At 37.1% G+C, this 12,890-nt stretch overlaps 2 long non-coding RNA genes across 2 annotated transcripts; both read right to left on the minus strand.

Moving 5' to 3' along the window:
- Positions 1–1,453: 1,453 nt before the first annotated feature.
- Positions 1,454–2,324, minus strand: LOC138607856 (uncharacterized). Its single transcript, XR_011309397.1, has 3 exons — positions 2,208–2,324; positions 1,597–1,808; positions 1,454–1,507 (listed from the first exon to the last, which is right to left on the minus strand). It is a non-coding gene; the product is annotated as an uncharacterized lncRNA (long non-coding RNA).
- Positions 2,325–4,003: 1,679 nt separating this feature from the next.
- On the minus strand, positions 4,004–4,718 carry LOC138607857 (uncharacterized). Its single transcript, XR_011309398.1, has 3 exons — positions 4,617–4,718; positions 4,206–4,340; positions 4,004–4,092 (listed from the first exon to the last, which is right to left on the minus strand). It is a non-coding gene; the product is annotated as an uncharacterized lncRNA (long non-coding RNA).
- Positions 4,719–12,890: the final 8,172 nt, after the last annotated feature.

The following is a 12,890-nucleotide window of genomic DNA, read 5'->3' on the forward strand; positions in this document are numbered from 1 at the left end:
ACAAACCCAGAATCTACTCACTCGCTTGTGATTCAAGCATCAGATCTTCATTCACATTTCTGTGGAAGAAATAGAGAACAATGGTTTAATACAGTTAATTCATAACTGATAATGTACTTTGAATTGAGCTGTTAAAGTTACTGAACACATTATCTTTTTCTGCCTCCGTCTTTATTAAATCTGATTTAAAGAATTGAACTTTTCGACTATAAAACCAACCAGAGACAATGTTACAGTCAAACAAAGCGGAAGATTGGATGTAAAATGATCATTACTTATTGGACCTCCTGCACTTCAGAACAGAGTCTCTGTAGATCACGACAGCCACGGCCAAACACGTGAAGAAGATGGGGATGAGGATCAGACAAACAATTAAAGCGGTTTTGTTGTCTGTTGATTGTCAAAATGATAGGTTGTATTAATTGAAACGGGTCAAACAGAAAGTTTCAACAGGTTTGCTCTCACAAATGTTTTAAATGAAACAAGCTTTTCTTAAACTGCATCAACAGCGAATGCAGAATAAAAATAATCAATGTTAATGTGTTTTTTTAAATCATTGTATTTATTGACTAAAATTTTGCATGGGCCCAATCCCAATCTCCACACTAAAGCCTAGGCACTGAACCCGTAAATGCGTAAGTCCGCGAGGGTCTGAGGACTGCGTCAATATCAGGAATGGGACACACTATCATGGCGCCATTAAATAATAACAGTGTTAAAAAGTCAGAAGACATATTGTTAATTATTGATGATATTTAACTGTTGTCACTTACAAATAAATCAACAATCCGTCACCGACCATGCATGCTTTGTTTACATTTAGGTCTTTTTTTTCAAACTTTATTGAATACTACTTAAACATTTGTTTACATTTAGTGGGGGGCTGGATAATCACGTTTGTCTCCAAGTTCGCTATGAACTCTGGGTAAGACCCACAGGAAGGTCTGCAGACATGTGGACTCGTGGAAAGTCCGTAATTTGGCGTTGAAAAGTCAGCCTCAGAGCCGTCATGCACTTTGTGATTTTAAAGTGGGACAGCACTACGCACTCGCACATTTAGCGGGAACACGCCTTAAAGTCTGTGAGTGTGGAGATGGGGATTGGAGCATAGAAGAGATCTAAAACACTCTGGTACCAAACTCCAGACTCATGTCACCTCTGCTCCTGCCTTCACTTCTCTGATGATTAGAGCGACTTTTTCTTGTTCATTATAAAAGCTTGTGATGAGCATGCTTCAAAGATAAAGTACATCTTGTATTGATGATCAATTCATCCAGTCAAATATTAATTGAGTGGCTATATTTCTTGTACAAGGGTTGAAGTAAATCACATAATGTGTTATTTTCCCCCAAATACTGGGTCTCTCTCTTAAACTGCCACACAGTTGTCTTAATAAGATATTCAACAACAGATGCACATGTTGTAACAATTTAAAACTGCTCATACAGAGAGTGTCCTTATGATCGCTCTTCCCGATTCCTTCGAACCGTCCATTGTAAGCATTCACCTACAAACACAGAAAAATCCTTAACGAGGAATTTATTCATTTGAAGAGATAAGACGAATCAGTTTGCAGATAAATCTGATGATACAAACCTGCACTCTGTATGTTGTGGAGTAGCTCAGATCTTTGAATTCAAACTTGCACGGTCTTACTTTTTCTTGCTTGCTCACTTCGGCTCCATTAAGAAAAAGACGTGCAATGTAAAGCTCTTTAGGTCCATTGAATCTTTTTATTTCACGACAGGTAACATTGATCGCATTATGGTCATGGACAAACGTCTCCACTGCAGTGATCTCCTCTGGTACTGTGAAGAAAAACAACATCATTTCTTTGTAACTGTGATATTTTATTGTGTACACGGCCCCTGCTTTACCTATCATTGGAGCTACACTGTAAATTTAATTATTAGTATTTTGGTCAAAAATAGCTCCAATAATAACAAAATAAGTCTTTTCTTGCTGCTCATTTAATTCCTTTAGCGGCCATATTTCTTTTACAAGAGTTACAGGAGGTCACATGATGAGCTTTCTCCAAAAACACTGAAACACTTCCAGAAAGACTTTCACTCAAACCGTCAAACACTTGTCTTCAGATGTTCAACAACATGTGCAATAATGAATGAATAACAATAAATACATAATCAGGATAGTCTGTTTTTATTTCACGTGTGTTGACTGTAATCTTTTGGTTTTTGGACACTTACTGCCAACATCTGTCTCCTTTTTAACTGAAGCTGGGTGGCCAACTTTCTTGTTGTTGTAGGTGGGTTGGACTTCACAGGTGTAGTAGATGAAAGGCTCCAGGCCATCAACTGAACATGTTCCTCCTCGTACGTAACCTGACCCCGAAACATAGTTTCATCAGCTGTTTTGTTGTGTTTGATTCAACAACAAGGCAACACAAACGAAATTACATCAGCAGACGGGTTTGTTGGTCACCTCATCAGTGACGACAAAACGAACATCAGTAAATGAATCAATGATTCCCTGAGCTGAAACTTTACTACTTTTTAGGATTGTTTCTAATGAGCGACCGGTTCATACTTTACTGTGCAGCACGTGTAGCTGCAAATATTCTTTTTACAATGTTTACTTTCTATTAAAAAGGTTGTTAAAGTCACAACCACACAGGTCTCTGTTTTGTTCTCTTGCAGGTCTGTTTTTGGACCGGGCTCGACCTCAATGACCCCCCCCAAATAACGTTCCAGTGATTCCAGTGATGATGACCTTTGACCTTTGCTTTTTTGGATTGTTGCGTTTATTTAGTTGTAAGTGTGATTGAATGTGTGTGACAACATAAACACACGTTACTTTAACAGTTCAGTGTAAGTTTTGACAAGTGACCAATCGTTACAGTGAATTACAACAAGTCCCTGCTCATCATCTGATTACAGGCCGCTTCACTTTTGTTATTGATAAGAAGGAAATGAGAGGATGTGGTCTGTGGGAATCATCACTGACTGATAATTTAGACAATGGGATGCTAACGTGGTGGAGACACTGTGAGGCCAAACATGGAGGATAAAGAGGAGGAAGGTGAAGAGGACTGTCAGATGGCAGTGCACTAATAGTGAAAATTATCGCGTCAGCTGAAAGTTAGCTACCTCTGTTATGTGCTGTGTGCCTCAGGCTAAAATTAGCTACAGCTAGCAGGCTGCTACTAGCTAGCAGGAGCTGTGTAGTGCTGTTTCCATAGAAAAGTAGGATGAATCTGCTTTTGTAAATCCACAGAGGGTTTATGTGGTGACTTTAGATCTTATAGTTTGTGTTTGTTTGATTTGTTCAACATTAAAGTACAACACTAATTGTGTTCGCGTTTTACATTTAGTGACATGCATTTCAATTATATATCTGACATAATCGAATCTTGTAAAATGATTTGTTATTGTTTGTTTTGTCATCTAAGCCGTGATGCCTCTGTAAGGTCAGTCATTATCATTCATATGATCCATCTTGTTTGTTGGGTCAAAGTAACTCTGTGTACTCCAAGGATTTATAGGGGGACTTTACCCTCTCTGATGGACCAACCAAGATTTAAAACACATCAGTCCCTGAGCGCAGAATTTAGTTCCTTGGTTTAACAGCAAATGTAAGGGCTTCTATCCTTGTGCCAAAGGCTTAATCACCATCGTGTCTCTCACTTGGTGATAGATAAAGAACTAACAGACGTTTATTCAACTGAATATATTCCAGATTACCATTTTAACCCTGATATTTGAACCGTACTTCAATCAATGACTCAATACTTCACTTTGTATTCTACAAACTTTGACTTGAACTATAACCTCAGGTTATTTACACCTACCATCACTCATGCTAACGTGTTGGCATGTAGCACTGTAGGTCTGTGGGAGACTCAAGTATCAAATGACTTTCAAATGTGACATTTAGAACATTTATCAAATGATTAATATAACTTGTTTTACTTACTCTGTCCTTGTTTGTCATGTTTGTAAGTAGGGGTACAACTGCAGACATCAGAAAACTTTGGATCTTTGGTAACATCTTTACACCTCTGACTGGTCGTGGTCCAACTAAACTCAAAGGAAGTGTCGGTCTCTCTCTCCTCTGTGATTTCTGTTGTAAGATCTGTAAAAACACATTAGACGTCTGTAACACTCAACTCAACAAATGATGTACTTTCTCAGGATATGAACTTATTTTTTTGTCATTGCAGTGAAGTAAAGTGAAACTCAACATACCACAGTCTATGTCGAACTCGATAGTAGTTGTGTTTTTCACAATAACATTGTTGTGTTTGATCTGACCCGTACAGGTGTAGTCTGTGAAGGGCTCCAGCTCCCACAAACGCCTGGACTCAGAGGGATTGGACTTCTCTGAGGAGACACAAGAACGGCAACATTTCAACAACTGCTGTTTGTGCCTCAGAGCCTGTGAGAGATTATCTTTTGGTTTAAGACAAGATTCAAACATGGACACATTCAAAAAGTCTAACATTTAAAAAGTGCACAAAGCAACACCTCCACTTCCTGTTACATTTCAGATCGGTTCATTCATCTCTTTCTCACTACAGTGTGAGTGTTTGTTGCCTCAACCTGTTTCAAAGTGAACCATTCACAGACAGTTTCTTTACATCTCGTCTCTTCACTTACCCAAACACGTGTAATCGACGATGAGATTCTTACAGTTCGGAGGGAATGTTGCAATAATGTTTGCAGGAAGTCCAGTTGGGATTTCCTGTTTTATTTCGCTGGGATTCAAGAAATCTGTGAAAAAACAACAAACAGTACAAATATTAAACATGATGAAACACGGTCTGTAACACGCAATGGAATATACTGGATGATTCTTCTGTACATACCGACAGTGATGCTTTTGGTGAGGCTGAAAGTAGATTTCACACAGTTTCCTGAAGTGAAGGTTGTAGTCAAGTCTGTGCAAATGTCGTTGTTACCAGGTTTGATACAGAACACTCTATCATTATTGGGGCATTGCTTAGCTTTCACATTATTGGATGCTGACATTGAAGAGCCGATGTCCCATTCACTCCTGTAACAAACATGATCAGGGAAACAGCTGCCCTCTGTAACGTCTCCATTTTCTGAAACACAAAAGTGATGCACAAACTTAAACTTAGTTCTTCAATTGAAACAAAGTAAGATGAATTATTTTTACTCACTCATTTCACTTGTGAGTTCAGTTGTTCCTTTTCCAGTGTGTTTACAAGTCGTTTCTTTGCCAGTGCTATCAATAAATGCCACGGCGTGCTCATATGTAGTACAGGGCTTCAGGTGTATGATGTTGCGTGTTGAGGTTCGGCTCGAGTGATCAACTTTGGATTTGTCTCCACTCTGAGGTCGGGCCTCTTCGTTGATGTTTATGCTGTAGGAACCACTGGTAGAGCTTGTTATGTCTATCTGGAGGCCAAACTGGATTTTTGAGACGGTGTAAGAACCTGCAGAGAAAATCAACAATACATCTTAGTTTGTATACACCACTGGAAAAAATGAGCAAGAAACACTTTGTACACTCACTGTTTAAATCTACTGTAGTTGTATTCATTGTAAAGTATGAGTGAGACACTGGAGAGAAGACTGGAGACCTACATAACACTGATACTCACACTGTGGGAGTGATGGAGGAGGTTCAGCGGTGGCTGGAGAACAATCAAACAAGACAAAATATTAGTCTAGACTATAAAAGGTTGAAATACTCTTCCAAAGCAACTTGCAAGTGATTGGATTCAATGAACGTCTTTTCCGTGTTAGCAGCTGTTGTCTTTACTTACATGAACACTGCAGTTTTACCATAGTCTTATATAAGAACTAACAGTGCGCTTGTAATAATCAGGATCACACTTCCATCATCATAATGTGCTGCATGTAGCATTTTAACACCAACATTGTGGCACTGGGCTGGAATACGAGAAGAGGAATCAGGTGGAGCGTTAGATGTTGATGTGAGTTCAATTACTTCCTGGTTACGGACCTAATGTTGGCTTTCTTTAGCAATGATGCTAACCTCAACAGGGTTGTTTAAAGAGTCGTACTGTTTGACTTCAACTCTAATGAACAGTTTGTGAAGCTCTTGGAGAAACTCGCAGCTTTCGATGAAACCGTCGGACAACAGAAACGAGTTTTCCAAACTCACCAGGAAATGTCTAAGCCCTTTCAAAAAGTTGTCTCATCTAAATCCCAACACCTTCCAACAGAGAGCTGCTGCTGTTTTCTAAGTCTTACTCTTATGCAATAAATTACAGACACCACTTTTTTAGCTTCATGCTAAATACATCCAAATATCATGACAACAGCTCACGGATGATGCATCACTTTGGAATATAACTAAAAATAATAACGTGCATTTACATTGTGTGACTTCATATGAAGGATCTAATTTTGGAAATGTAAATCATGGTCCAGATGTTATGCAGTAAGTTATTGTCAGTTTGCTTGAGCTCAGATTAAAAGCAACTCAATAGAGGAATGAAAGGGAAATACTCAAAGTGAAAGTGTTCATAAAAACTGTGTCTAGGTAAGACTGACTGAAGCCTCGTGTTCCGTGACAAAAGATTAAGGGCAAACCACAAGTTAGGGAATGTTGCAGCACATGGACATAATTGTTCCTTGTTTGTTATGTAGCTTGCTGTTATGTTTCTGCATGTAGTTCACTTTGGATTGTTTGTTGTTTTCTTTTTTTTTTAAGTTGTATCTGTAGTCATCGATCTTTTCTTTGTTCGTTCAGCCATAGTAGATTACTGTTTACTCGCAGCACTTGAAGAGACCGGAAAAGCAGTCGCTTAGCTCCGCCTACCCTCTCTGGCAGACCAACCACTGCTGGCTGATGGCAAATTGGGTGATTTTGGGTGACACCCAGTCTGTACCCAGGCTTTCATCAGTGGGCCAGAGGCTCAATCACCATTGTGTTACCTCATTCTGCGATAGATAGAGACGCTGACATTTATTTAAATGAAAATCTTCAACAATATCACTTTAAGAGTGACAAAGTATTTTCTGTCCCTCGTGCACAGAAAACCTTGTTTCCATTCGGAGAGCGTTCTTATCTTTGAAACGTTGCTGCCTTTGTGCTGCTCGGGCAGTAAAGCCATGAAGCAGTATGAAGAGTGAGTGAGGTAGTGGGAGGCTGAGCTGAAGGTAACACATGTAGAGCACAACAGGCGACAACATAGAATTAAACATTTTATTCATTATAATGACGATGATGTTACTGAATGTAGAATGAATGTTATTGTGTGTATTTCTATTTCTATTTCCATCTTGACCTTGACCTTACTAAAGAGACAAAACAAGTGTAAATCATTGCAGCTTGTAGTCATGAAGGAGAACAGCAGCCTGCTAATAAAAGTACAGCATCGTGTTATTGGGTGTATTTCTACTTACTTGCTCTGCCTTGACCTGGACCTTAAAAAAGAGGGAAAAAAACATTTTACACCGTCCCATATCTACATTTACAGAAAACAAGTTTTATCTCTGCTACAGAGTCTTTTCACCACCGCTATTTATAGACATCACATTACGGTCATGGCGGTTTAGATTCAGGCACGTGATATGTGAAGAAGCAGAACAGGGGAAGATGTTAGGTCGGCCTTCTTCATCAATGTGCATGCCCTATTTACCAACTACACAGCTTGTCATCTAGCTTGTATTGTAAATGTAGCTCGTATTGTAAAATTCAAAATTGATCGCTGACGGGGCCTTCAGTCTCATAGTGAAATCTTGTGGCCCATGAAAGGTTCATGAAAGTGCTGAAAATGCTCCCGTCTGTGCTTAAACAGAAGGAAATGTACACAGTCAAAGCCAAAAGTGTGAATACACATGTGCATTTGTAAAATCATAAATAAAAATACAGGTGCTGAAGGTGATAAATGTCATATCAAAGAATAAAAGTGATGCAGAGGACGGACAGCTAGAACACACAATCACGTTTGGGGGGTTAGAAAGAAACAAATTATGTATATCAGTTAATTTCTGAAGCATCTTACAAGAATCAATACATTTTCGAACAAAGACAAGCTGCTTGAATTTTAACTCCAAGTGTGGCCGAACGTCACCCAACAGCAACGTGACAGTCGTCCAAGGTGCATGAACGCTGTAAATAAACACCACGTTATTCCACCAAATACTGACTTCTGAACTCGTCCTGAGTTAAAACATTATTGTTCTGTTTGAAATGAACATGAACTTGTTTATTTAGCTTATGGTCTGAAAAACATCTTTTTTGTATCTTTTGTTATTTTAACCAGTCATCATTTCTGCAAATACAAAACCTGAATGAGAACATTTAATTTGGTAGAAGTGAGAAATGTTGTTTACTATAAAACAAAAGTTAATTTTACACAAACACAAACCTAGAAATGGAAGAACCAGAGAAAAACGTATTTTAGCAGTGGTCTCTTAACTTTTTCCGGAGATGTATGTTTGTTTGTTTTTTCATGTCACTCCCCGTTATTATTCTCATTTTAATCCGGCCGTGTTTTTATTTCTTTCTTTGTTATTTTAGGTATTTATCAGTGGGAATATTGTAATTTAAATAGAGTAATGGGGAGCAGTATTAATACAGCAGTATTATTAGTAATATAAATTCTTCCTGTAATATGTTGAAGCAACCATGCGTGTCAGAAAGTCAAGAATAGGAAAACGTAAATATACGTAAATATACAGTGAAAACGTTAAACCTGCGCTCATTAATAAAGACATGAATATAGAATGAATATTGTTGTTATATAACTCAGGTCATTGTAAATGTTTTTGGTCGTGTAATCTGACTTCATAGTACAGCAGGCTTTAAACGTTCAACTTAGTTTTAATGAATAAATATAATGTAAATATATACTATGAATATAGTTTAGATATACACTATAAATATAGTTTAAATATACACTGTAAATATAGTTTAAATATATATACACTATAAATATAGTTTAAATATACACTTTGAATATAGTTTAAATATATATACACTGTAAATATAGTTTAAATATACACTATAAATATAGTTTAAATATACACTGTAAATATAGTTTAAATATATATACACTATAAATATAGTTTAAATATACACTTTGAATATAGTTTAAATATATATACACTGTAAATATAGTTTAAATATACACTATAAATATAGTTTAAATATACACTGTAAATATAGTTTAAATATATATTTACTATAAATATAGTTTAGATATACACTTTGAATATAGTTTAAATATACACTTTAAATATAGTTTAAATATACACTATGAATATAATGTAAATATATACTATAAATATAGTTTAAATATACACTGTAAATATAGTTTAAATATATATACACTATAAATATAGTTTAAATATACACTTTGAATATAGTTTAAATATATATACACTGTAAATATAGTTTAAATATACACTATAAATATAGTTTAAATATACACTGTAAATATAGTTTAAATATATATTTACTATAAATATAGTTTAGATATACACTTTGAATATAGTTTAAATATACACTTTAAATATAGTTTAAATATACACTATGAATATAATGTAAATATATACTATAAATATAGTTTAAATATACACTATGAATATAATTTAAATATACACTATAAATATAGTTTAAATTTACACTTTAAATATAGATTAAATATACACTATGAATATACTTTAAATATATATATACTATGAATATAGTTTAAATATACACTATGAATATAGTTTAAATATACACTATGAATATAGTTTAAATATACACGATAAATATAGTGTAATTATGTTGATTTGTTGTGCATTGCTTATTGATAAGTAATTAATCAATTATAAAGCTTCGTCCTGACACACAAGCTGATTTATGTGAGTCTTTAAAATCACTTGTTTTTGTTCTCATGTCTAATTCTTCTTTGTGTAATAATGGTGAGCAGGCTGCTGACAGTTAAATAACTTTTTCTTTCATTTACAGCCGTTATGTTTTAACACATAAAAATGTATTTGATTAAAAGGCCACTTTATTTTTGTAATTCTGGAAATTAGTCAGTTTGAAGTTACAGGAACGTGTTTGATTTTTAATCTCACACTCATTGTTTCACAGATTTTAAGGATTGCTGTGCTGAAACTGAAAACTATATGGATCTCAATGTTTTTTGCTTTAAATTGCGGGAAACTTCCGAACAGCTTCAACCTATCATATTTCTGCAAAGTAAAAGAAAATGTGTTTTACAGTCTTGACTGCAGCACAAACATGGATAAGACAAATACATACATGAAACACCTTTGCATTTCTACGGAGCCTTTATTTTGAAAGAGCAGGACTCTGATGTTGAAGATTTTTACTTACAGTTGGCCAAACCGATGATTCCAGTCCAGAGCAGCAGGATCCTGACACCACACACACCTGCCATATCGAGGAGCGAGTGAGTGCAGCTACACACACGCAGGACAGCCGCAAAACGCAGCTGAACACACACCACACAGCTCAGACCTCACCCCCGTGTTCAAGTGATGTGTGGATTTAAGAGTACACATTTATGCAGTGCTGCACACAGGAACAGGAAATCCCTCATCACCCAAACCTCAAACCTTTTTTCTGAACATTTTGTCTGATGATTATTTCTCATAGTCACTCTGTACATGTAGCCAATTCCTAATTAACACAAGCAACAGTCAAACACAAGCAGAGGATTACATGAAAAATAAACTTTACTTTCTGGACTTTCAGCAGTTAAGAAAGTAGATCTTGTAGAGCACCACAAACAACGAAGCATATCACGTCGAATCTATTCCACCCTCAGCGCCTTCCTGTTGAGTTATCAGACTCTGCCTCCCCCACAGAGGACGTGGTCAGGTTCAGGAGCTCCTCAAAGAGCTCTTTCCACCCATGACATCGTCCCCTGTCTGAATCAGCTGTGGATGTAGCAACTTTAAAGTCATTGTTTAATGTCTGCCGTGTTGAAGCCTCGCATTTGGCCGTCACCATATTAGTTTTTGAGCCGACAGTGACCAAGCTTGGATGACAGGGTGGAGCTAGAGAGGGGCGAGGAGTTACCAACGACGAGGTTAATAAAGGTGATATAAGTTGTGTCTCAATTCAGGGAAGCGTAGATGCTAATGCTGAACTGAAATGAGACGGTCTGGTCTACCGAAGATTTCCTGTTTGGCGTCACCAGCTGTTCCCGTCTTTAGCCTCTCTATTCTATCCCTTCCTATTTTCTTTATCTTATTTTATTTTCTTATTTTTATTCTGCTTCTGTGTTAATTGTTCTGCACCAAAATCACCAAAACAAATTCCTTGTATGCGCAAACCTACTTGGCAATAAACCCGATTCCGATTCTGATTCATCACCAAAAGCCGCTCCTGTCGCCTAGCAACAGGTAGCTAGCTGGCTTACTAGCTATCATAACTATATAAGTAATTGCGACCTAGAATATTGTCCAGTGATAGAGGGCCATCTGAACATTAATCTCCTGTAAATATGATGTGAATTTCCTGTTTTAGGAATGTGGATGTGGATGGTTATTGCACCATTTAGCAACTCAACGCTACATAGAATAATCAAGGCTGTGTCCAAATTTAGGACAAAAGAACGCAGCATTTCTTATCAGCAAGTGAAGAAAAACTGGGACCATAATATTTAATTTATTGGATTACACACTTGGCTCACATTCAAATAATAACCATGTTTTTTGGCTGACCGCAGGGGTCTGCCCTACACGTGGGTCTGCATGTGACTGACTGAGTGAGTGACGGTACTTTCAGAGCCGTAGGGAGAGAGTTGCGACATCGCAATGGCGGAGCATATTGGACCTCCACTGACGCGACTCTCTGTCTATACGGCTCTGGATACTTTGTTCGGGGAGTAGGCGGGGCTGCTCCTCCGCTAGAATTGTGGATTCTAAAAATGTGACTTCTTCTCAAGACAATTAAAACTCTGGTTCACTTGTCTGGTGGTTTTGTGCCCTGGTTATAGTATCCAATAAAGTTTGATACAATGTTCCATTTTTTAATAGTTATAGGTTATAATAGGTCTTACAAATATAAAATGTAATATGTCAAAAATACATAACAAACACAGCTGTAAAAACAAAGCAAAACCAGGCCTAACTGCAAATTCTACCTCTTACATTCATTCCCTTCAGGCAGCAGAAGTTGTCTTTAATTGACGTCTACGTGTCTGCAGCTTTCACTTTTCTTCTTCTACTTTGGCATGTGCACAACCGGTCAGAGAAAATGCTTAAACATAATGGTAAATGATATTAGAATTCTAGTCTTGCGACCTCTCAAAGCGCTACACTCTTTCACACACACATTCATTCACTGATGGCAGAGGCTGCTATGTGAAGTGCCCAACTGTCAATCAGTACTAATCACATTCACACACCGATGGCTCTGCCACCAGGAGCAATTTGGGGTTCAGTGTCTTGCCCAAGGACACTTCATCATGTCGACAACATATTGATGAGAAGAAGATGATTTGGTTGGATGTTCCATCAGGCCTTTTTTCATCAAGTTCTTCTTTATGATGGCATTAAGATCAAGTCACATTTACATAAACTGAAAAAAAGAAAAACAGGAAATTGTTAAACTTCCAGTTGTTTTCAGAAACAACCAACAAACCCAGAATCTACTCACTCGCTTGTGATTCAAGCATCGGATCTTCATTCACATCTCTGTGGAAGAAATAGAGAACAATGGTTTTATACAGTTAAATTCATAACTGATATAATGTACTTTGTCCACATAGGGCCCTGTTCTGGCAGAAAAGCACTGGCAGGGCGCTGGGGAGCGCTGGGATGAAGCGCTTGTGCTGCTGTCTTGTTTCTATGACAACAATAAGTTTAACTTACTACAGAGCTAACAACAGGTTTACAACGCGCAGGGTGATAAAAGCACCTACCAGCTACATTTAGTGTCCGGCAGATCAAACAAACAAAATT

This window comes from Semicossyphus pulcher, unplaced genomic scaffold (genome assembly GCF_022749685.1).
Source record: "Semicossyphus pulcher isolate SPU_LCO1_2020_fin unplaced genomic scaffold, fSemPul1.0.p SCAF_4, whole genome shotgun sequence".
Classification (NCBI taxonomy): domain Eukaryota; kingdom Metazoa; phylum Chordata; class Actinopteri; order Labriformes; family Labridae; genus Semicossyphus; species Semicossyphus pulcher.